Source organism: Artibeus jamaicensis, unplaced genomic scaffold (genome assembly GCF_021234435.1).
Source record: "Artibeus jamaicensis isolate MK-2021 breed Jamaican fruit bat unplaced genomic scaffold, CSHL_Jam_final contig_466, whole genome shotgun sequence".
NCBI lineage: Eukaryota > Metazoa > Chordata > Mammalia > Chiroptera > Phyllostomidae > Artibeus > Artibeus jamaicensis.
The window spans coordinates 16,520,001-16,546,946 of NW_026521844.1; the positions used below are offsets into that span (position 1 = coordinate 16,520,001).

At 36.3% G+C, this 26,946-nt stretch overlaps 1 pseudogene; it reads left to right on the plus strand.

The window, feature by feature from the left end:
- Nucleotides 1–570: 570 nt before the first annotated feature.
- LOC119047025 (RNA-binding protein MEX3A-like) overlaps nt 571–26,946 on the plus strand; it is a 35,743-nt pseudogene continuing 9,367 nt past the window's right edge.

Sequence of the window (26,946 nt, forward strand, 5' to 3'; positions counted from 1 at the left end):
ATCTGGCCTCAAATTTTGGTGCTTACGATGATCAGTTTCAGCAGAGACATGTGGGTATCTAAACAGCAGTTGGGGAATTGTGTTACTAGGTTAGGAAAAATTTGGGGGGAGAAGAGAAAAACATACTGAGAGTTGAAGGTTGGCGGCTAGTAGTTATATTAATTTCACTGTTAAAATCTATTTGTACCTCATATTTGTGAAACTGGTCTATTTATTAAAATGAAAATTTCACATTCTAGTAAAATACTTTATATAAAATAGTATTCATTTAGTATATTCAAAATACCCATAATGCCATTGTATTTCATGCTAATAGGCTAATAATGGCATGGTTAGAAAAAATTTCAGAGACTTAAAATTAATAAAATAAATATTGCGCAATCTTGCCAGACATGCAGTGTAGGTAGACAGTAAAGATAGTAATATCTAGATATATCCATAATGAAATAAGAATTAAAACACATAAAAATTAGCCACACTTAAATTGGTGAGTGAGGATTCTGTTCTTTTTAATCCATAGAAGGTCCAAGCTGAGGGACACATACACAGTGCATGCCCCATCATCTCAATATGAGGCTGCCAGGTTCCCCAAGACTAGAGTCCAGCATAGAGACTGGGAATTGGATGTTAAAGGCTCACGATTACACCCATCTCTTCAACTTGTGTTTTCTTGACCGAATAAGCCACTTGGCTATGCTTATTTTTCTGGACACAAACAAGTGTATCTTCCCTGTGCCTGGAATCAGAGAAGAACCAGGTATGTTGGGAAATGCCAGTGTTGTCTTTTAGATCCCTGTCTCCACTGTGCCTTGAGAATAATCAGAACTACCAAGCTGGTACCTCTTGTACTTCTCTTCTACATCTTTAAGCTCTGTATTTGAACTGTATTGAGGGCGGTGAGGAAAGGAAAGCAGTTCACTATGAACCTTAGGGAGTTTATCAGAAAAATGAATGGGGTGGTAGCAGGAAAGGGTAGAGGGTCAATACTTTTTTAAAAAGAGAGGCATAATTTGCCTTTGAAACAGAGAATGTTGAACTATTAAATGGTATTATTCCTGCTTCTTCCCCCATCACATTTATTTGTTTTTCTTACTAGGAGGTCCTCCCTGACAGTCAGAAGGAGCCATGTCATCCATTGGTCTGGGTAATCAAATAATAGCAGCCAAAATAAATTTAAGTTTATAAATTCAACTTGAAATCTCAGATGTAAAATAGAAAGATTCGGATCTACCTGAGCAAAACGGATGCTTTCCCCATTTTCTGACTAGGTTAAGACTTCTTTGACTGGGGAGGGATATCAGAGTAAGCCCACAGACAGAGGGCATGAACGGAAAGGGAGGGCAGAGAAGAGAGACTCTGTTCAAAGGTTTTCTGCAGCCTCAGATGAAAAGCGTCATGGAAGGAGACGTATCTGCAGTAAGTTGGAGTATAGTGGGGATGTGAACGACCCTTAAGTAGAATTTGGAAATATGAGCTGCTGACACCAAAAAAGAAATCAGTGAGGCATGATGAGTGGGCTCACAGGGCCAAAAGGAATTTAGAGCTGTAAACTCGGTGCGAGCCAGATAGGCTCTCACATGAAAATCTCTCTCTACTCGCCAGAAACAGGATAGGGTAGGGGAATGCTGGCGAGGTGGTTGGGGGTGTGGTAGCAAAGGTCTGATCAGGGCAGCCTAACAGAAAATCCTGGGGGCAGCCTAACAGAAAAAAATGACTGCCTGGAAGTCACAATAAAATGGTCCTAACAGAATTACTATAATTCTGTAATACACCTTTAAATACTGTAATACACTTTAAAATTTTTTAAGAAGCAAAACTTTCAGAGAGGAAAAAGTTGTTTTTCTTAGAATGTCATTTTAGAAATTTATGAATTGTTTATTCATTTTATAAACTCTGGAAATGTGAAAAGCCTTTCGGGAGTATGTTGATGCTGAAAGAAATTAATAAACTCCACATGCTTCTGTGATTTTCTATAAAGTTCATGTTATTTTACTCATAAAAAGTAACACATTGAATCCTTCTGACTGCATTCACTTCATCTCTAGAGCCTGTGCAGTTTCCCTGGATGAGAGGCAGCATGGTCTGCTATTAAACACAAGCACCCGGTGGGCAGACACGTTTGCTGGATGTGCGCCGTTCGTTTCCCAGGAATGGAATGGTGCTCAGGGTGCACACATCGTGATGCAGGTTCACATCGTGTTGTGAAGACTGGGAATGATGTGGGTGAAGTCCTCAGCAAAGTGCCTGCCACATAAAAGACTTTTGGCAAAGGTAGATACTATTTTTTGTTAGAAGAGATTTTGGTCTTTATAGCACTTATTCTATTTGCATAAAAAATGTTTTCCTGCCCTGGCTGGTGTAGCTCAGTTTGAGCACGGGCCTGTGAACCAAAGGATCTCAGTTCAATTCCCAGTCAGGGCACATGCCTGGGTTGCAGGCCAGTTCCCAGGAAGGGATCCATGAGAGGCAACCGTGCATCGATATTTCTCTTTCTCTCTCCTTCCCTTCCCCTCTAAAGATAAATAAATAAAATCTTTAAAAAATATATTTTCCTGTTTTGGCTGGTGTGGCTCAGTTGGTTAGGTTATTGTTCTGTAAACTGAAAGATAACAGGTTCAATTCCTGGTTAGGGCACATGCTTGGGTTGCAGGTTTGGTCCCTGGTCAGGGTGTGTATGAGTGGCGACCGATCATTGTTTCTTTCTTACATTGATGCTTCTCTCCCTGTCTCCTACCATCCCTCCCCCTCTCTAAGCATGCTCTTGGGTGAGGATTAAAAAATTGTGTTTTGTTTACAAAAAACAATAGAATATAGAGTCAGAGAGATCTCGCTAGCATGGACTTTAATATTCCACCAGAACTGGGCTTGTGTCTTTAGAGTGCCAAACGACATCTGCCAAACCGACCTCAAGCGATTTCATTGTTAGTATGTGCATGACTGTAGGTAGGTGCTAAAGTGGAGAGAACAGAGATTCATCTACTAAAGCACTACTTTTCTTAAATCAGTTCCTCACCTCTGAGAGTCCCACACACTGGTATTTATTCTGCTTCTGGGACTATAATGAAAAAAAAAAGCCTCTCCTATCCTCTACATGAAAATCCTTGAAATAAAAAATTTAAAACATTTCCCCTATACCTTTTCCTTGGGGTAAAAAAACTTTATTATGCATGTGGATTATAGTGTAAAATTTTAATCTTTTAGTAAATACTCATTTCTGAAGCACAATTCAATATAAAATGCACTTAAAAATGATTACCTCTCATTTTTCTTCCTCTGAAGTAATTTTTTTCTCCTGAATTACATAACATCTAGATCTGTGGATAATGAAATAAAAACTTATGATGCATAAAAGTTAGCCAAACAATACACAGTTTGGGCAAAATAAAAAAAATGATACACTATTTGGCAAAATCTAACTGAAAACAAAATCTCCCAACCCAGGAAATCTCCTCAAAAGTAGTGGAGAAAGAGCACCCATTTATTATTGCAGGAACATTAAGCCAGAATGTGACATGAATTGTGGGCAATCCACTAAGAAAGAGGCCGCAGAGAGAGAAGAACGTGTTATCCATTTATAATGTATCTTTTCAGGATAAACCAGGGTTAGAATTCAAGTAAGACGATTTAATATCATCACCTATTAGACGTAGTTTATCCTAAAATCACCTCTCGAATGGGGTGGCTATCCTTGTTGGTTAATTGGTGTTGTACTAAGGAAAAAATAATACCTTTATGAAAGGAGGTAGTTTTTCAACTGGAAGCAAGGCTCCTACCCTCCAACAGAAGCTGGGGGAGAGAGGTGCTATCTCCCTTGAGATTTACAATCCCGAAAAATGTCTCCCAGGTCTTCGTGAAGGACATTTTTGGGTCAGAGAGCTGGCAAGAGGTTTACTTAGCTTCTAAAAGGATTCACGTACATTTCAAAAAGGCAGAAAAAGAACATACAAATACAAGTTCTTTTTAAGTTAATTCTCTAAGAAATCAGGAAAGAAGTCTACTTATTTTTAACAGAATAATCTCACTTTTAATTTTTATTTGTCCTTTTTTTATTTGTCCTTACATGCTGTACTCCATGTTTGTTATTTGATTTTTGGATTGCATAATTATCATGAAATACTATGAAATACTAGGGAGGTTCATTCCTGGAAACTGGTAACTCAGATAGTCTATGTGCCATATAGGGGGACGCATGAGAAATTTGGAGAAAGTAGTGAAAGAAATTTGGGTATGTTGCAAAGGGACTTTGACCCCTAAGTCTATCCATTAACAAGACAGAATGACAAAGGCTCTTTATCACATCCTCCGAAGAGTTTGTGATAAAACTCATTCTCAGCCAAGAAGAAACAAACAGAGTAACCTCCACCTCAAGGCACAGTAGAGCTTTCCTAGACTTGACATTTACCAAATAGGTGCCCGCACTTCACCCCAGAGGTCCTCCAGGCCCAATTAAACAATCAGACTCTCAGGCCCGCAACCAGAGTCTCCCAGTGGGGCAGCGCTAGGCATTCCTCACTCTGAGTTTGTAGCGGCTCACAAGCTGTCATGGAGTTATCTTCCCCCCAGATGACAACTCATATTCAAGGAGATGGAACCACACTGGGCACATGTGGGAGATGAATTATTTAAAGCTTCTGCTTAGAAGCTTCATGCCTCACAGGAGAGAATATCTCTTGTAAAAACTATGTAGGCATAGCACCCCAACCCCCCCAAACGGACTATTGTAAGTGTCATTGAATCCAACTGTGGCGTCTCCATCAGGAGAAACTTATAGTTCATTTTTAGTTCCTTCTGGTCTAATGCAATTTACTGCACAGAGGTCATTTTGTAATAAGCAATGTTTGCTAGTATATGACAGAGTAGACATGTTGCATGTAACATGTCTATAGGGTTAAATCAAACGTGAAATGGCAGCAAAGAAAAGGGTTGTGGTAACCCTCGGTCCACTGTGATCTTAAGCAAGTTTTTCAACTGCTTTAATTTAAACGCTCTCATCTCTGAGATAGAGACCATGTTCTTATCTTGCAGTATAAAGTGTGTGGATGTTAGGAGACAAAGTGAGAGAGAGTGTTAGTCCATGGGTATTCTCTTAAACTATGACCTCTGAAGTTATGATGCTTCAGCCCTTTTCAGTAGAAAGTTCTGCTCAGATTTTGGCAGTAGAAAGTTCTGCTCTCTAGAAGATGGAAAGAGTGCCCACTCTCAGATCTGGAAAACACCTCTTCAAGGTTCTCTCCTGTAGCAGAGTTATAGCAAAGTCTTGGTGAAGAACTGAGTGGGACCTCAGGTTTTACATGAGTGATGGGCAAGGTGTAAAGCCAGGGGCGACAGTACTCAATCTAAACTCTATCATGGGTAGTTGACTAGAAGTCAAGTAACATACTTTAATAAACAAAAATCAAGATAAAGCAACAATATGTGTTAATGTTTCATAGTTGTATAGTGTGCGTATGTTAATATGTGGTCTTTGTTCATTTGTGTTAGCCTTATTGCACCTGCTGAGGCTTTAAAATGATATTATGTTTTTTCTCCCAAAATTGTTATGATGCTTATCAATTTTCAAGCTGTATCTTACATCTCACTTTGTATTAAAAATCGTGTCCAGGTATCTTAGCTAGTGTTGTACTTCTTGCCTCTAAACTTCACGGCAACTCTATTCACTCTCTGATTTAAGTCTATCAGTTCATATTTGTTAAAGCACAGGAATGTCTGCAATACTTTGTGTTCTGTTAAAAATTTCAGTACTCGATATATAGGGCCTAAAATTTGGGGATTAGTTGACAGAAGTGGCTCAAGAATATATGCAAGATAGGAATCCGTAAAGTCCTTAAATGGGTAATTTCCTCCTGTTCCAAATTAATAGCAGACTGGACTAATTTTGTTTTTTCTTGAATTTCTTAAAATGTTCCCAATCCTGCTCATTTTTAATGGTGAATTGCATTATCTGCTCTAAAGGGTACGTTTTTTTTCTCATTACTTTGTTCGCTCTCTCAGCTTTCCCAGCTCTTCCCAGCAGTAACTCTTAATAAGCTCTTTGAGCAAATTCAGCCCTTCAGTGTTCCGGAGTCATGCAGGTGGTCTATCAGAAAACTGAGCCTCCCCAGATGAGAAAAATTACAAGGTTTGCCTTGCTATACTTAGACCTATAATTCACATGCCAGCTTGAACACTGCTGCCATGTGTACCCTCACACCTAGTGGTTTGCCCAGCTCTTGTCTCACTCCTCCCTGAAGTATGAGGACTGTGCTGAATCTGTTGCTCCTATCGAGACCTGCCCTTCACTTCATTCCTGTTAGCACTGTTTGTTCTAGAGTTTTCTTCTTCTGAGGTGCCTGACATCATACCTCAATTTGGCATGGAACTCTGTCTTGCAATACTAACTTTTTTGGTAGGTTTAATTTGTCACATTAAAAATAATTATCTCATACCTTCTCTTGCTTCAAACTTCACTCCTACTCCTCCACCCTCACTGTCAGCTGATTTCAATTCACCCCCTTCAGTAGGAAAGGAGAGTTCCCTCATTGTCCACGTTCAAATCTACAAAACCATAGCCATGTCAATGTATCTTTCCCTTCTTCCCACCCACAACACCAAGGGCAGTGCCCTTCATCATGGCCTATTATGCTTTGCACGGTTTGCCATCTGCCTGTCACAATTTCCTTTTACTGATACTCTGCTAAATACTCTCCCCACTTGTAGCTTCTGTCTGGAACGTTCAACCCTGTTGCCTTCGTTTGAGTACCTTCCCATTGTGAACTACCTCAGAGACACGTTTTTCTGACCACCCAATCTAAAGCAGGTCTCTCACAACGATTTATATCAATCTGTTATTGATTTTCAACAAAGAGTGTGTACACTGTTGGCCACCTTCAGTAGATCGTAACCCTCAAAGGAAGAAAGCATGTCTGTCACCTAGTCCAGTGCCACATGTCCTGGTATATAAGTGTTATGGCCATATTTGATGAGGCCATTAATGGTATTTTCCAAACTAAAGTGGGAACCTGCCCTTACTACCTCACTTTCTACCCCTTCCTCAATTTAAACAGGCTCAGCTATATTGAATCACAACGAAATATTTGGCACCCTATGAGTTGAACTCTGAATTGCTGCTTATGGAGATGACTTTAAAAAACCTTGGTTTTAATTTGCATCTCTCTGATAGCTAATGATATTGAGCATCTCTTCATGTGTCTCTGGATGTTCTGTATGTCCTCCTTGGAGAAGTGTCTGTTCAAGTCCTTTTCCCATTTTTTTCATTGGGTTGTTTATCTTCTTAGAGTGGAGTCATGTAAGTTTCTTTGTATAGTTTGGAGATTAAACCTTTGTCTGTGGTATCATTGGCAAATATGTTTTCTCATACAGTTGGTTGTCTTTTTAATTTAATACTGTTTTCTTTTGCAACAACATGGATGGAACTGGAAAGCATTATGCTGAGTGAAATAGGCCAGGTGTTGAAAGACAAATACCATACGATCTCACCTTTAACAGGAAGCTAAACAACAAAACAAACAAGCAAGCAGGATAAAAACAAAGACACTGAAATAGAAAATAGGGGGACAGTGACCAGAGGGGAGAGGGAAGGGAATTTAAGGGGAAAAAAAGGGGAGGGATTTGGAGGAACAAATATGAAGGACACAGGGATGAGAACTAAGGGGGGTGGAAATGGGAGGGAGGTGGGGAGCACGGGGTGGGAGGGGCTGGGATGGAGAAATAGACAAAAAATGTACTTGAAAAATAACTAAATAAAATTTAAAAAAAAACCCTGGGACCACCAGTGTGTACAGAATCAATCAGCCTGTCCAGCGACTACACACACACTCCATTCCCCAGACACCTCATGTGCTCACAGTTCTCAGGCCTTCTTGGACTGCAAAGTTTGGAACCCTCCACAGGGGGGATTTTTTAAGACCCACATTTGAGCACTTGTTACAGAACTTTAACCTTGTGCTCAGATGCTGCTTTTTAAATTGAACAATTACTCTCCCAGCTTGCACTGCGTGGCTGACTCGATTGGGCTCAGTCTCTGAGCAAGTCACGGGTCTCTGAAGGCCCCTGGCTTTGCCCCTCCCGGCTCTCGTGGCTGAGGTGCACTTGCGTTCCCCTCAGGATGCACTGGCGTCCAAGTGTTGTTTGGTTTAGCGGACAAAGCAAAGATATAGGGAAAACCCCAAATCATTTTAATTATGTTTTCTAAATCACAGATTATATTGAATTATAGCAAGTCACTAAAATAATCTATTACAATGATTATTGTAACTTACCAGCTATTCAACATAATATTTATATTCTATTTCTTTGAGTTAATGTTAGTGGTTAAGAGCAGTAAAAGAAAAGCTAGTTCTTACATAAAGCTGTGAGTATTAATTATCCTTTGGTGTAGAAAATGTAGGCTTGCCTTGAAAATACAGTTTTACTTCTTAGTTTTTTTGAATCCTTAAGAACTTATATTCATTAAAGCATCTTACCTATTTAGACACAAAAAAGCCATTTTTCTTTTTTAAAGTTTCTATCTTATTATTTTATTGTCAATCTGTGTGGCCTTAAACTTTAATTTCCAGAATGGAATGTAAAATTCCATTTTGTTTATCTCAGAACTAAATGAGAACCATGAATTTTATTTCAGAGAATTGTTTACTCACCTAATCATAGTATGACTTCAGGAGTGTCAACATATTTTTCAATTTTTTATTGATCACTGTTGGCTGTATACACACATGCACACACGCTATAAATTGACTTTATTAAGACAGAAAATATTGAGGCAAAGATATGGACAAAAGGAACACATAGCATATCAACAACTTTCCTGATTACATTTCACAAACCAGTGAGATATAATCAAGGGTTTTTATGACTATGATTACATGATTATAAACCTAATGTAGGTACTGGGCTAAATTAGCCTGTTCTATGGTTCAAATAATTAAAAACATGTGGTGATATTATTTTACAGTAACATAGTTTTTATTTCAACTAACATGGGAGTTTCTGGTAACTGCAGCCATTACACCAGAAGCAGAAGCCCATTTTTGAAGCCCTGGCACATACTGGTACGAAAAGGAGTGCCCAACTCGAACCATTCAATTCAATTCAATTCAATTCAATGAAAAACATGTTGTCCTGCATATTTCAAAGTTGTTGGGAGTAGATGTCAAGTATTATCAACAAACACACGCTCACAAAAGGTAAGTATGTGAGATGATTGGTGTGTTAATTATCTTGACTAGGCATTATTCCATATTGCATATGTATATCAAATAAGTGTGTCATACAGTTTAAATGCATACAATCGTATTTGTCAATTATTCCCCAATAAAGTTAAAAAATGTTTCCCCTGTGAATGCCAAGTAAAGAGTTTTTAATTTCCTTTCTTGTTAGATAAACCTGATAGCTGTAATTTTGCCTATAGCTCCAGACAAGAACATCAGTCTTTGAGATTAATTTTTTCTTTAACATAATTTTCTCTGGGAAGTATTTCTGGAGACACTGATTCTAGTAGGGTATTTATGTCCAAATAGCTTTTTCCTTTGCATTTTCAAAATTCATTGTAGTTATGGGCTCATATGGATATTTTTATACTACTGGAAGATAATTTCTCTTTCATTTTTTGAAATTGGATTGAAGGACTGAACTTCTTACAATACATAACAGCTTAATATAAAGAGGTTTTATACATTGTAAGGGTCTTAACATAAGTTTCCCACCATACGTCTCAATAAAATAATGTCTATAGCAAATGAAAACAGCCATTTGTGCTTAGTCTCCTGCCCCACGCAGTCAGAAAATAATCTTAGTGGTAAGAGGAGATACATACAGCACAAAGTTGTGAGATTTGAATCTATTTCCACTTTGAAACAAACACCTTTACACAGGAAAACCTTTATGTTACCTATACCTGAAATTGACAGAAGGGGAGATTTTATGCAAACACCAGCTGTCCCAGTTACACAGAAGTCATGGAAATCCCACCATTAATCAGGAGTGTTGAGGATCAGTTCAGATGAAGAGCAAATGCCCTTGACATCTGTTTCAAAGCTGCATTTTTGCTGGGCTGATGGTGGCCTGTCCTGTGAAGAAAGCAGCAAAGCTCTACAGGAGGATTTGTGAAAGACAAAAAATATTTTTCAGGAAGTTTCGGGAAGTGCTTGGAAAAAGTAATTGATGATTTGATTCAAAATAATATTGAATAAATTTAGTACAGACTCAGTAGATTCAGCAATTTGAAACTGAATAAGTTACAGTATTTCAAATCAGGAAACATTATGACAACTACTTTGAATTATGTACAGCATAGAAACAATTTAGTTCATTAGAATTAACCTCTGTGGGGAAATGGAAAACAAAAGCTAACAGCTGCAATAATGATTCTACTGCAAAGAGTTACATAAATAGAACCACAAAGAAACTACTATTATAGTCAATAAAAATGAATGATAATTTACTAAATACAAATATGCCTGAAACACAATTTTCAGTCTATTTAGAAAAAACATATCACACAAAGGATATTTTAAACAGTTAAAAATTTTTAATTAAATACTTTTGAATTTTATTGTTCAAATACAGTTTTCTACCTTTTCCTCCTAACCCACCCCATCACCCTGGCCATCCCCACCTAAACATTAGCTTAAAATTAATTGCAAACATAAAATATTAATACCTAGTTTTGATTTGGGTAAAAAGTTATGGTCCTGTGGCCTTGTGGTGTATCCCTGACACAGTTCATTTCCACCATTCCTACACATTCACATCCTTCCCTGCCTTCCTCTCATCTCCATGGTCATGTTTTCTGAGAAGCGTTTTTAGTACGACAGGTAATGTATGAAGGTGAAAAAGCCACGTGTCTCTTCTCTGATCTGTCCACCAGCTTTGTAATAAGATCTTATCAAAGTTAAGACTCAACTATATCACGGAGGATTTTTTCAACAATTTCTCTTTTGATTTCAACAAGTTAAAAATAATTTCTTCTTATAGTATTTAGGAAATAATTACATTTGCTGTTTGATTTTTTACTTGAGAATGGAAAAAAACATTGTGTCTCAGATTCGAGGGTCGCGAAGCATGAGAAGCAGGTGGAGACACGACCCTCTCTCTGAAATGACATCACAAGTTTACTCACGTACTCTATTCCAACAGAACACAAACCCCGAGTCAAATTCATGAGCAGAAAAACCCTTAAATTGGATGAGTTCATTTAAACTCATTTTGAAAATCAAAAACAAACATACATACAAGTATAAATATAAATTTAAAATACTTCAGAATTTCAATCTTAGGCATAGACTAGTTTTGCACAGTTAGTTACTGGAACTCATAAGTTTTCCAACATTATAAAGTTGTAAATAACACTGCAATGAAAATAAGGGTACATATCCTTTTGAATTAGTGTTTTGCATATGTATTCAAAAGTGAAATTGCAGGGTTATAAGACAGATTCATTTTGAATTTTTTGAGAAAACTCCATATTGTTTTTTGCAGTGGTTGCACCAATTTGTATTCCCATCAACAATACACTTGCATCCTCTTTTCTCCACAACCTCACCAACACTCGTGTGTTGATTTATTAATGTTGGCCATTCTGACAAGTGTAAGATGATGTCTCATTGTGGTTTGAATTCACATGTCTCTAATGATTAGTGACGTTGAGCATATGTTCATTCATCTGTTGGCCATCTGTATGCCCTTTTTGGAATGTTCATTGAGGCTGTTTACCCATTTTTAATTGGGTTGTTTGATATTTAGTGTTGAGTTGTGTAAGTTATTTTTACATTTTTTAAAGATTTTTATCTATTTATCTTTAGAGGGGAAGAGAAGGAGAGAGGGAGAAATATCAATGTATGGTTGCCTCTCATGCGTCCCCTGCTGGGAACTGGCCTGCAACCTAGGCATGTGCCCTGACTGGGAATCGAACCGCAATCCTTTGATTCATAGGCCTGTGCTTAATCCAGTGAGCTATACCAGCCAGGGCTATTTTTAAATTTTTTATATTAACTCCATATTAGATTTATCATGGGCAGATATATTCTTTCATTTAGTGGGTTGTCTTTTCATTTTGTTGATGGTTTCCTTCGTGGTGCAAAAACTTTATAGTTGATTTAGATCTATTGGTTAATTTTTTCTTTCTTTCCTCTGCCCAAGGAGATATATGAGAGAAAAAATATTACTACAAAAATGTCCAAGATTTTGCTACCTATGTTTTCATCTAGAATTTTTATGGTTTTGTGGTTTACATTTAAGTCTTTTATTAATTTTGTGTTTATTCTTATGTATCATATAAGAAGGTAAATTAGTTTCATTTTCTTGCATTTTTTTGTCCAATTTTCTCATTATTTATTGAATGGATTGTTTTTACCTCATTATATGTTTTTGCTTCCTTTGTCAAGTATTAATTGACCATAAAACGTGGGTTTTTTCCTGGGGTCTCTATTCTGTTCCATTGATTATATGTCTGTTTTTAAGGCCAGTACCATGCTGTTTTGATTACTATAGCATTGTAATATAGTTTGATATAAGGTAGTGTGAGTCTTCCAATTTTGTCTTTCTTTCTCAAGAGTGATGTGGCTATTCAGGGTATTTTGTAGTTCATTATAAATTTTTGTATTGTTTATGCTAATTCTGTGAAATGCACCATTGGTATCTTGATAGGAATTGTGTTGAATCTATAGATTGCTTTGGGCAGTATGGACATTTTAATGATGTTAATTCTTCCTATTCATGAACACAGTGTATGCTTCTACTATAATTATCTTCTTCAATTTCTTTCTTCAGTGTCATCATAATTTTCTAGTACAAACAGGTCTTTTTACCTCCTTGATTCAATTTATTCTTTGCTATTATATATTTTTGATGCAATTCTAAATAGGATTGTTTTCTTGTTTCCTTTTCTGAAAATTTCTTACTGTATAAAATGCAACTGATTTCATTTTGTATCTTGTTACTTGACTGAATTCATTTATCATTTCTCTTAGTTTTTTTGTGGAATCTTTAGGGTTCTTTACACTGTCATCAGCAAAGAATGACAGTTTTACTTTTTCCTTCCCAATTTGGTTGCCTTTTGTTTCTTCTTCTTGTCTGATTGCTATGGCTAGGGCTTCCAGTACTATGCTGCATAAGAATGGTGAAAGAAGAGATCTTTGTCTTGGTCCTGATCGTAAGGGAAACAATTTCAGTTTTTGCCCATTGAGTATGATGTTGGCAGTGGGTTTACCATATATGGCATTTTTATGCTGAAGTATGTCTGTCCCCTCTATCCCCACTTTTCTAATAGTTTTATCATAAATGGGCTCTGGATTTTATCAAATGCTTCTTCTGTATCTATTGATATAATCATGTGGTTTTATTGAAAGAAACTCAAAAGACTAAGTAGAAAGAATATATGCACACCTATATTCTTGCAATATTATTTACAGTGACTAAAGTTTGGAAGCATCCCAAGTGTCCATCAGTAGACAAGTGGATATAAAAAGCTGTGGTACAGTTATGTGATGGAATACTACTCAGTCTTAAAAAAGAAGGAAGTCTTACCCTTTGTGACAGTATGGATGAACTTTGAGGGCATTATGCTAAGTGACATAAGAAAGTCAGAGAAAGGCAAGTACCATGTGATTTCACTCATATGTGGGATTTAACGAACAAACGAACTAATAAGCAAAACAGAGAGATACCCAACAATAGAGAGCAGGCTGACACCTGTTGGAGTGGTGAAGCTGGGTGGGGTGGTGGAGGGATTGAGCAAAAAAGAAAAAATAGAAGGACATTCATGAGCATTGCAACAGTATGGCAGTGGGGGGTGGGAGTGGAGGAGGGTTAGGGGGAATAAATGGCGATGGAAGGAGACTTGACTTGGGGTGGTGAACACACAAAATACGGTGTATAGATTATGTATTGTAGAATTGTGCTCCTGAAACCTGTATAATTTCGTTAAACAGTGTCAATCCAATAAATTTATTAAAAAGTTTTCACAAAAATGTGGTTTGATAGATATGATTGTGATTCGCTTCACAAAAGGATTTGATAGCCATATTTCTGTGGGAGAGTGGGCAGAAGCAAGTGTCCTTAAGATTTTTGAACCTATACTAGTATCAAGGCAAGGATAGATAAATTGTGCTGCAGAGGCAGATACACTATGTTTTGTCTGAAGTGCTTTGTGTGTGTAAGCATGTATATTGTGTGTAATATCCATTAAGCGGAGATGCTTTAGGAATAGTTAAAGCCATGAAGTTGAATGAAGACCACTAACAGTGAATGAATGTCTCGTGACTATAATGACACCTGCTTGGCAACAGAAAACAGACTTTTGGAACATTGCTGGTGAACATGACAGAAATATACATTTTTTGTTGCTTAATCAGTTAAGCAAAGAAAAGCTGGGTCCGTCAGATTCAGTGAGTACAGCTAAAAGGCTTACAATGCCTGGGTTTAAAATTGGAAATTTAATTTAAATCTTAATGATGTTAATAGGTAGGATATATTTGTGGGTCAAATGAGATTTTTTTTTCAAATACTAAGTCACCAAATCCAAACTCTGAGAATGATGCATATAGTTCTTTAAAAAATTTCAGGAAAATCACAAAGGAAGTTAGAAGACTTATCCAGCAATGGTTTTCACTTACTTCTTCACAGTAACTGTGTTTTTCTTCTATTTTAGTGTGGTGGCTTTCTGACGTTTTTCTTTTTGAAACTTGTAATTTATGTTGTACTAAAATGATAGATTTTAAATGAGTCAAGGTCCGAAATTAGCAAGAAAGGGCAAAGACTACGTGAAACTTTTCATCTCTTGTGATTTGAGAGGTTTTCCATCAGATCATCCATCTCTTGCTTTATGCTCATAAAGCATCAAGGCAAAGGATATATAAATTGTACCACAGAGGCAAATATGCTATTTTCATAAAACAAGATATATCCAAGAAAGAACATTTTAATATACTATTTAATTTGCAAGCAAACATTGATTTTAATAAGGGTGCAACTTTAGATTTTCTGCATTATATACTATAATGTGTATTTACAGTTAAGTTGCTTTAAAGTAGTCTCCTATGACCCATAAAACCAAAACGACTTCATTGTTATGACAGCTTCAAAGAGTTGGCTAAAATCTGTTAACTCAAACAAACATTTTTTGTAGATAACTCAATCTTTTCTAAAACTTATATTGACAAAGCTTACTACTTTCTATCTTTCTCAATTAATTTTTAGGCCACTGGATTTAATAATATTTTTTGTTACTTGGGTAGTAAGTAGAAAGAAATATTATCTCAATTTAACCTCAGTTCATAGGGTAAATTTCTTCCCCACTGGCATAGATAGACTTTATAACAACATCATCTTTGTGAAATAATTATAGCAAACATTTACTGAGTAAACATTTATAACCTTAGGCACTGGCTTCAGACCGATTAAGTCATTTAACTACTATGACAACAGCAGGTGCTATTAGCACCTTATGTTACGAATGAGAAAATGTAGTTACTGCTTAAGTCAGTAGTTGTCAGACTTGGGGTGTATTTGGGTCACCTACAGACTATTGAAGACTATGAGGCCTAGGCTTCTTGAAATAGAAAATGGTTTGGACCTTTGTATTTTTACCTAATACCCCATGGTGCTTCTGAATAGAACCCCTGGTTCAAATGCCTTGCCTAAAATAGGTGGCAGAGCTGATATTTACACCCTAATTAATGAGATGGCAGTAATTCATGCTTTCTACCAACAAGCTATACTGTCTAACTATATTCATTCCTTCAAATTACTAAGATGTCCATATAGTTTCTAAAATAACAAATATCTAACTGACTCACTCCTCTGAGCAAAAACAACCAATGCTCTATTTTAGTCTATAGGTTTTTAATGATCTCTACTATTACTAAGAAGTGTGCTATTGACATTACATACAAATATAGCAAATACATGTTACATTGTAGTGAATTGGTCTGGCAAAATTTCTAGCAGAAACAGGATAGAGATACTGCAGAAGTCATTCCTGTATTGGAAGTGGGGTTAAAGTTAAATTCTGAGGTGCATGCAAGCCGTCAGGTCTATAGTCTTGTGAGACTGTGCACAGTATTTCCACAGTTTATTATAATACAATAAAATGAAATTTGAATAATGTGCTGACCTTATTCACTGGACATTTCAAATAATTCGTACTACTGTATTAAGAGAATAACATGAAGCTGCACATTGGCAGTAATGGCTTAACAAAAAAAAACATCCACTTTGAAGTTTTCATTCTAAATCTGTTTTTTAAACAAGATAATGGAGCTGCTGCCCTTAACCTTGAATCAGCTACTTTCCCCAGGAGAGACACTGATAACAATTAAAGGGGGAAGTTACGGTTTTCTCTTTCTGGCCCACAAGATTTTCTTTTTCCCCTGTGTTTGGAGTAGGAAAGGATTTTCAGGCAGTTCGTGGGAAGTCCTGAAAAATCTCCAAGTAACGTTTATGGACATATGGCTGTAGCGCCCCCTGCTGATGACATTAATTATACTGTATGTAATTACATAGTACATTACAATGTACATATTATGTAATTAATGTTTGTGGCACGCTGACCTCAGAATCCAGAATTCCTCCAGCCATTTCACTTCACTGCTGAGAGAGAAAAATAATATATCTCAAATTGTCTTATCTTATCTTTAAACCCTTGTTAGGTTTTCTTTGAAACTCTAAATCCTCAGCTATCCTTCGGTTATTATTAATTTGCATGCCCTACTTAAAATTGTTCATGCATTCATTAAAAAAATATTAAGTTTATGCTCTGACTGGAGGCATTCTAGTTGTCTGTGATATAGGTATGAACAAACCAACTCTCCTTCTTCATGGGGTTACACACTGGGGTGGTGCAGAGAGTTGATAAAAATAAAAATAGAGGGAAGGGGAAGGTAAACGCATGGTATGTCAGGTGGTGATAGTCTTGTGGGAATGAAAAAGAAGCAAGTTAATAGAAAAAATAAATTAATGCAAGTGAGGGCTGGAGATTCTATTTTCTGTAGGTGAGCGGTGTTTTGGGGCATTTTCCTGCCAGTCTTTCAAAGAGTGCACTAAACATAAGCAGAAGAGAGGCTGCGTACTTCATAACAGCTGCTCTTGAGAAAATGCACACACTGCATGCACGGGACTTTATTTGTCACGGAGACTTCAAAGTCCTCCGCCCAGGCAGAGAGAGCGGAGGTCGGAGCGCAAAGGGAGGCAGTGCTGGGCGACCTCGAGGGCGGGGTGGAGTGGGAGGCTTATCTGCACAGGCAGGGGCAGGTCACATGTCTAGACAAATTTTATATTCGAAATAAACTCATCAGTCTTTGCCTAGCTTCAGAACTACATTTGATGTAGTATTTGAGATGAAGCTTCCTTTATTTAGAAAAACTTTGACACAGAACACTGTAACAGTGATACAGAGTCGTAGCTGTTTGCACTTGACATTTTATCATCTGAAGAGATGTCATTACAATCCCATTAACATGAATGTGTCTGCACAATGGTGAGGGAGGGCCTTCGGCTGTGTCCCTGTTTCCAGCCCTTTTCCTGAGACTCGCTGGGTAGCTATGGCCGCACTCTAACCATCTCCGCTGCTCAGCACACAGAGGCCATGTGTCGGGAGTTCTCGTGGGTCAAATCTCAAAGCAATGGGATAGATAATTCTGTTTTCAGTTATGTTAAACCAGGAAGAAAAAAATAGTGGAACCTATTAAATAATATAGAGTAGTAGAAAAACGTGGATTAAAAAGGGTGATCCATCATGAAGAGGAAGGTGGCAAACAGCCTGAGCATTGATGGGCTTTCTCTCCTGTCTCTTTTCCCCATTCCTGCCACTCACAAGGTCAAACCCCAAATCTGAATCAGTCAAGGCTGCTGCCTTCTCCACGTCTATACTCAAGCTGCTATGTGTTCTCAAGAGAAATCACATATTTTAGTGGATTGGGAATATGACAAATTCGTGGTCCTCAAAATAACATGAAAAATGGTCCTCAAAATGCCTGGGAAGTTCCCACTGCGTTTCTAGTCCATTCCATCTCCTATTTTTAACCTTGACTTCTGTCCTCAATAGTGGTACTCATCAGACTTTATCAAAAGCTTCCCCTCAGGAGCAGAGCTGCCGTCTCATTACAGGCAGAGGATAGAGGCTGCCTGGTTGTCCTTCCCTAATCTTCCTGACAGCTACATTGCTGTCAAAGGTTTCGGCATCTGCGGAGCTTCCTCAACATGCCTCTTTCCATGGCAGAGGCCTTTGTCCAGCTGTTCAAAGATGATCCCTTCTCAGCCCGCCCATGCCCTCGGTGACATTGCCACATTATTCACCCACCCAGCCCTTCACTCCCTCTGCCTGCTGGCTTTCTGAGGCCTGTGTATTAGGGGTAGATCAGTGGGCTTGAAATTCCAGTTTCTCTCAAAATAGGTTTCCTCATTTGTCGAGTGGTTACCAGGATACCTCTCCCACAGGGTTTTGTCAACTTTAAGTGCCATAATATGCAAAGCACTTGGATCACAGCAGGTATTCAAGAATATGACAGTTTTTATTATTGCTTCTATCACTCCTACTAGCAATTAGCATACTACCAATTTTGCAATAGTCATGTTCAAATCATGTTTACACATATTTACCTTTGTATCCTTATAAAACTTGTAAGCCGGACAGGTCTTGAAATGGATTCAAAGTAGTCAAGTTGCTTTCTCAAGGTCACAGAAATAGGTGGCGGCAAATTTTGGACTCAAAATTCGGTTTTCTGGGTCCTGCTTCATGCTTGCATACATTTAATACCTTTTCAGTATCTGACTCCTTGTGGGGAGTGCGGTAATGTCTGTGAATGTCGGACTCATTGAGTTTAGGAGCCACAGAGCTGCTGTTATTTGTGAAATATACTTGTTTCACTGTGTGCATATATCATTTGTGTTTTTCTTTATATTTGGCCTACTTATAAGTTGATGTTCTGTGAGTATGCAAAGTGGGATAGGCATTAATTGCATTATCTGAAGCAGAGTATGGCTGTGTGAGGTTGAGGAAATTACAGTAGATTTTACAAAATACTTAGGGAACAAAACTACCAACACTCAAGACAAAGATTTATAACATATGATTTAGCATCCATTTGCATAGGCAAGTGTAAAACATCCAGGGAAGAAAATACGTGTGCCTTTTCTTCAGTAATTTTTTTTATAAGTTCTAGGTTTAGGAGCAATTTTGAGAAGTTAGTTCAGTTTGAATTTCAGGATACTTTAGAGACTATGTAAACAACTTACATCAATATGAAATCACTCTATGGAAATTATTTATTCTGTTCAGGAAAGAAATAACTGTTTTTGAACTATTAAAATAAAAATAAAGTTGGTGAGTAAAGAATCAGAAATACACAAGAAAGTGGTGGCGTAAATGGAAGCACAGAAAGTGGATTCCTACAGGAGTTCTCAGGACTGAGGTATTGGTCTTGCAGCAGCTAAGAGTGTTGGAATTGCTGTGGCTGAAGAAAACTGACCCATTTAAGATCAGACCTGGCTCCTGGGAAGCCCCTTCCAGTGGCCAATAAGTGGGATTGCATAAAGGCCTGGCCTCCTTGCTGCAGTTGGAATGGCTCCAAAGGGGGTCAGAGTAAAACACCACCAGACTCTTGTTAAAGGTGACAAGACATTTTATTCAGACTACTGCATTAGGACAAAAGACTCTCTTACAAACTAAGCTCAGTTCTAATTAAGACAAAGGTAACTGAGGTTTTTAAAAAGATAAGGGGTCTAGAGGTATTGGAAAAGGAAATAAAAAAACTAGGGGCCTACTGGGAAATGAAATTTATGGAAGGACAGTAAATGCAAAATGACTGAAAGTGATTTGACAATGTGAGTCAGGGTAGGGGCGATGTACATTTTGTGGTTTGTCAACACTGTACTTTTTTTTTTGAGCAAAGACTCTGCACAGGGGCTGGGGACCCCTTTAGGAATAAAGCCCAGTGCAGGTGAAAGCCAACCAAACACTTGGTCAAGTTCCTTAGCATCATATTCAGGAAAATCATTTGTGTTGTGTGGGAGCTCAGAGTTCCCAAGACTACCCATTTTCAGAACTCCTCGTAGGGCTTCCTGAGCATTGAGTCAGACTGCAATGGAGCTGGACTTCCCCCTTCATGCAATCTCACCCCTACCCACTAGGCTCCCTCCTGCAGATGGTGATCCTAAGATTGCTAATGAATGCCCTACATGCTCATCTCTGTCTGTGGATACTTCTGATGGAATTGAGCCTCTAAGAATGTACAGCAGTCTCTCATAACAACAGTCCCTAGGCAGTTCACAAATTTGAAATCGACAATTCTTTTCTCTCTCCAAAGACATTTGCTGTATAAGTCCAACATCATTATAACTTTAGAATATGCGCCAACGTTAGGACTGTGACACTTTATTTTATCTAAAAAGGCACGATTCATTTGGGCTGACTCATTTTAGTCTTTTGTGTGTTAATTTCTACACATTTTAATTTTTTGTTTTTGCTATAATGGTTTGTTATAACCCTGAATAATTGACATCTTATTCATTTAAAGCTGGTCTGCTAAATCAGGAACATAAAGAGTTACATCCTAATATAAATGCTGCAACTCTACATTATAAATACAAATCTATTACATTTTAAGTACAGAATTAATTGGATGGTTATAGCAAGTAAATATGTCATGATGCTATTACATAAGTTAAAAAAGTGCTGACAGGAAGAACATTATACATGAAAATTAGATTTTATTGCACCATTGATCCATTTACCTCTATTTCTTGGGACATAGTTTGTATTAGAAATTTGTCAAATAGCATCATGGAACCATTAAAGCTATAGCATAACTTTCAAAGTGATTTTATTAGTTTCCAACTTAGTTGTTTTTTAAGAATTATTAACATATTATTTTTTGCATGAAATTTATTGATTTAGTTGCTAAATGTACAAAAAGACCCCAAGTTTGAGTCTTTTGACAGGATTCATACTATTGCCAAAAAATTTAAAACAAATATAAAACTATAGATAAAGATTAGCTTCAGCAAGAAGACAACAAAAGCAATTGTTAAATTTATTTTATTAAAGAATAATGATAGTCATCAAATTATACTAATGCAGATATTGTCAAATAGCAATTACTTTCTTAGATAAACTTATGGTGGAGCAAGACTTTGATATGCAGAGAATAAATGAGTTCCTAACACATACGTGAGAAACTTGTGAAAGGTAAGTATTTTATGAGATTATGTTTTCTTTATTATGAAAACTCTATGCTATAGAAAATGTTTTGTTTTAATTTTGGTAATAATTGCTTTATAAGACAGAAGAAGGCATCAAAAGGTGTACTGGCATTAACACTGAAGCAATATCATTTCTTTTCTTTTTTTTAAAGATTTAAAAAAATTTATTTCTAGAGAGAAGGGAAGAGAAGAAGAAAGAGAGGGAGAGAAACATCAATACATAATTGCCTCTTGTGCACTCTCTACTGGGGACTTAGTTGGCAACCCTGGCATGTGTCCTGACTGGGAATCAAACCATGACCCTTTGGTTTGCATGCCTGCACTCAATCCATTGAGCTACACCAGCCAGAGCTGAAGAAGCACCATTTCTATCGAGGCAGCATGGAAGGCCATTGCTGCCTGACAGCTGCTATACCAACGGTTTTACTCTCAAAGTGTACTCGGTATCCCACTGAAAACTTCCTGCTGTTGTTTCTGTGTTGAGGAGGAATGTGAAAATTATGAATGTAATGAAATTTTAACCATGAAATTTAGGTGCCTTCAACTTCCTGGAAAAAATAAGTGAGCAACCAATATAAGATTGTTTTTTCTTTTTTTAAGTAAGCAAATAGAAAAATATATATTATTTTCTATTATTAAAACTTTTATAAACAAATTCTTTGAACATATATTACCCTCCGGTATCACTGCATTTTCTTGCAATCCAATGAGAGTAAAACTTTCAAATAATATTTTGCTTTTCTCTCTTTGCTTTATCTTCTGTTCTATCAACAGTCCACTCCAGTAGAACTTTCATTTATACTCAGTGAAACCACTTTGTCAATGAAAAAACAACTTTCATCTCAGCAAGTTTAAGGGTAAATTGTCAGATTTCTCATCAAGTGTTTCCTTAGTTGATTTCATATATACAATATGTAATATATGATATATAAATAATATGTGAAGTATATAATGCAATATGAAATATAGTGTGTAACAAATATTATATATGTGTGTATATATATATATATATATAAAATCTTAAAACATCATCATCCCTTATCTATTCTCCCCACTCCTCATTTTCTGGAAAAAGTGTATACTTTCAATTTTTTATTGTTTCTTCTCATATTTATCTTCATAAAACTATTATTTTGAGTTTTTCTAATTTTATACTTTATTTATTGATTTTATATTATTAATGGGCAAACAACCTGAAGAGACATTTATCCAAGGAACATATACAGTTGGCCAACAGGTACATGAAAGATTCTCAACATCACTAGTCATTAGAAAATGCAAATCAAAACACCAGTAAGATATCACCTCTCGCCTGTTAGAATGGCCATCATCAAAAAGACAAGAGTTAAATCCAGACAAGGATAAGGAGAACAGGGAACGCTTGTCCACTGTTGGTGGGATTGTAAACTGGTACAACCACTATGGAAAATGGTATAGAGGCTCCTTTAAAAATTACAAATAGAAATACCATATGATTCAGCAATTGTACTTCTGTGAGTATATCAAAAGAAAGTAAAAATACTAACTTAAAAAGATATCTACATCCTTATGTTCATAGCAGCATCGTTGACAATAGCCAAGACATGAAGACATAAAAACAATCTATATGTCCATCAATGGATAAATGAATTAAAAAATGTTTATATATATTATGGATAAAATTAAATATATATGCATATATAATGGTTAAAATTATATATATAATTTTAATATATATCTGTAATTTATAGTACATAATTTAGCTATAAAATTGAGAAAATTCTACTATTTATGACAACATGGACCTTGAAGGCATTATGTTAAAAGAAGTAAGTTGAAGAAAGGCAAATATTATATGGTACGGCTTATTTGTAGAATCTAAAAAACGAAAGTCAAAGTGGACTAAAAGAGATTAGATATGGTTACCAGAGATGGGAGACAGAGGAGGAATTAAAAGAAGGTAGATAAAAAGTATAAACTTACAGTTGTAAGATCAATAAGGATGAAGGCAGTAATGTACAAGGTGATGACTATACTGAATACTATTGTACATTATATAGAATAGTTGTTAAGACAGTAAATAATAAACATTCTCATCACAAAATTTTTTCCTTTTTATTGTACATATATAAGATGATCATGCTAAGTAAACTTGTGATAATCACTTCACAATATATGTAACTCAAATCATGATGCTGTATGCCTTAGATTTATAGTGCTGTATACTAATTATAAACAAATAAACTGGAAATAAGAAAAACAAGATAAAAAGATGTTCCTACCCCATAATACATTTTATGTCCAAAACACAATGCATGCCATCCTCAAGCATAGTTAACCTCGAACTTTTAGTTAAAATCAATATTTGCTACTTATATTTATTATGTAAATATACTCAACTCTTAATGTATAACAGGGTTACATTTCCTTTATTTTCATCATTTTTTAGAGTTTAATAATTACCTCACTTTATTCATATGCGTAGTTTTCTTTGTCACTGAGACATCTCAAAATATATACAAGAATGATAAGCAACCTTTTAAGAAATTCAAACCCATAGGATTATTAATGTTTCTTTTTAATTTGAAGACGTCTATGAGAAACCCTCTGTTCTACAATCTCTACTGGTTACTTTCTATGATCCCTGTGGAGCTGGGTACCTGGGACCCCCTTCACTGTTATTTTGTGATCTTCCTGCACACTATTTGTGTGGGATCCTCTAGTTCTTTGTTCATTTCTCTCTTTCTCATTTTACTTTCTTATTGAATAATGCATACAGTAAAAATAACTCTCTGAGAAACTGTGTGGATAGTAAACATGTCTATATTTTCAATTCATAGTTGCTTAAAAGTTTGGCAGGTATAAAAATCTGGGTTAGAGATAGTGTCCCTTGTAATTCTAAATATTATGCTGTTGTCAAATTTCCAGTGTGGCTCTAAGTCAGTCCAATGATATCAAGGTACCTGATCTTTGGATGTGACGTGTTGTCTTTCTCTATCTCAGGAAGAATTTTACGTTATTATCTTTGTACTGAAATGTTGTCATCATAAATCAGTCTTTTGTCATTCAGAGCAGTAGCGTTTGGGTAATCCTGTCAGTCCAGAGGATCATGGTATTGACTTATAAATTTTTATTTTATTGTTTTGTATTGTACTGAAGTTTTCTCAAGATCTCTACTCTCTCTGTTTCTAATATTTAGTAATTGAAGATTGGACCTTTGGGATTTATTCCTTTTTATTGTATTTTATATTTCTAAACCCTTGGGTCTTCTTTTTTTGAAGTTTTGTTAACTGTTACCCTCTCAAATTTCTGCTACATTTTTAAAAAAGCTATTATATTTTAAATTTATAGTAGCTCCTTTTTTGTACTCAGCATTTTGCTTTAAAACTGTGTTATCACTTCAAGGATACAATATCATTCAATAACCTGTAGTGTTAATTACAGATTTAAAAATGCTTCATGTAAGAGGTCAGTTGCATCTCTGTTAGTCTTGCTGAGGTGGATTACGAAGGAGTCAGTTCTTTCAAAGGCGGATCTGCAGATGGTCATTTTTTTTCTCCTGGATCGGTCAGTTTTTCTAGACACCTATCTTCTAATCTCTTGCCTTGGGAAATAGAAAACTTTTGTTGGCTTTCTGGTAATTGAATGGGAAATATAGGCACTTCCTCATTAAATTATTTAATTGAGTTTAACTATTGAATTGTCTCATTTAGTCTCTGTTTTCAGAAAGTAACCTGTGCTGGATATCCCCAACTCTGGAGTGTCCCTCACAGACCACCAGGCTGCAGCCCACCTTTAGCACAGAGTATTCTTATGATAAAGTGATTTTTATTTTCTTAACACTATTAAAGTGGTACCAATTATCATGCACAGGTTTGGGAATTAAATAACTCAGTGGTTCAATAACAAAATATAAACATAAATTATCGCATAGGAAGCAAAGACAATGGCCAATCATATAACTATTAAAGTACTACTCCCAGCTTGTTGTTCAAACTGGGTTTTACATTTGGCTCATCTTTGTCTTAAAATTTCTCATCTCTTCACCAAATGTTCCATGCTCTGCTGCTGCTAAGGTCTTATTGCTATAACCAAAATCAATGCTTCTTGCTGTATTGTAGAGTTAGTATCATCAACTTCAGTAATTCCACAAATATGTATTGAGCACCTATTATGCACTAGATACTGTGTTGAATGCTGGGATTCCAAAATGTATAAGGTCGAGTGTGTTTTATTTTATGAAAAATATTTTAATAACTTTATAAGTAAATTTAATCTTGTATTACAGAATTCATGAAGGGTTTGAAGGGCTGACAAAATTTCATGCCACGAGGTGCATAAAGCTCTTGGAGAAAATGTGACAGATTGGACTCAGTTTGCAGGGAAGACAGGGAGAGGATGACTGGTTAACATACAATACCAGGATTTGGTCCCTCCGACTTCCCTCAGCTCTGCCCGGCCACTCCTCCAACTCTCTCCACCCCAAAGCCAGCATGTCCCAGATGCTTAAGTCTCAACTTATTCTTACTATTTTCTCCATTCTGCTTTATGACCAATTTCATTTTAATTGGCTATTTACCTCGAGGCTATGTCCTCCAGGAGATTGAAAATAAACCAGTGCGGGTAGTTTTCCTCTTAAAGCTTTTGGCTGACCAAACACTTTGTAAGACACAGTTGGAAACACTTTCTGGGTCACATCAGTCTTTCCTACTGTTTGTACAGTTTCTACTTTTGCCAGTGCAATAGAAGCTAATATAAATTCTTTGTTTATACTTCTATTTAAACGGAAAGAAATGCATATTTTCACTTCATGGAGAGGGTTGTACTTAATGGAATAAATACAATATCTACATATGTCAGTTACAAGATTTCATGCTTTAGTGTCATATTTAGATGCTTGAAAACAATTTCATTATTTGCTTTCTGGCAACTCAAACAAATCAATAAATTAATCAATTACTCTGGTAAATTATGGAGTACTTGTGATGCATTTTGTTGTTTGGGGAGTTTTGATGCCAAGTTATTTTTAGGATTTTATGGACAAAGCAATACCGTGTAGAGGATCCAGGTGGATGAGGAAGAAACTCCTATCCTGTAGCCTGTCTTGAGTCATTTAGTATCTGTGTGACCTCATTTATTATTTAGCTTCTCGAGTTCTTTCTAGACTCTTTTATATCATGAGATTATACTGTTCTGAAATGAAGTGATATACTGAGGTTCTTTCTAATTCTCAAAATTCTGATTTGATATCCTTCCAGTCATAAAATTTATAATTAAGAAGGTCAAAACGAACTAGTTTTAAAGTAACAAAGACATGGATGTTTTATTAGGTACTTATGGATAGGATGGATTATTATGCTGAAAAACTTGATTTCTCTGTTTTCAAACCTTTGTTCTTCAAACTCATTTTACTAGCTACTAGTGAAGTAGGTATGTGACACCTTGGTAGAAATCTTTAAAAATGAGCCTGATATGGGTGGTTCATTTTTTTCAATCAGGCAGGGTGCAGAAATCTGCAGACCCTTTTTGAGTCCTGTTCGTCCCTAAATCTATTTAAAGAAATAAGATCAGAAGTCATTTAATTGTTTTATATTTTAAAAAGTTGACTTTACTGAGATCTTCACAGCTCCAGGAATGTACTGGCTAATCACATTCTTACTCAGTTTATACATTTGTTATTTACATTTAATCTGCAGTGATTTTGACACAGATTTTTTCCTCTTATAGAATAGTTACTCCTTGAGTTTATATTTATAATGGAATAAAATAAGATAT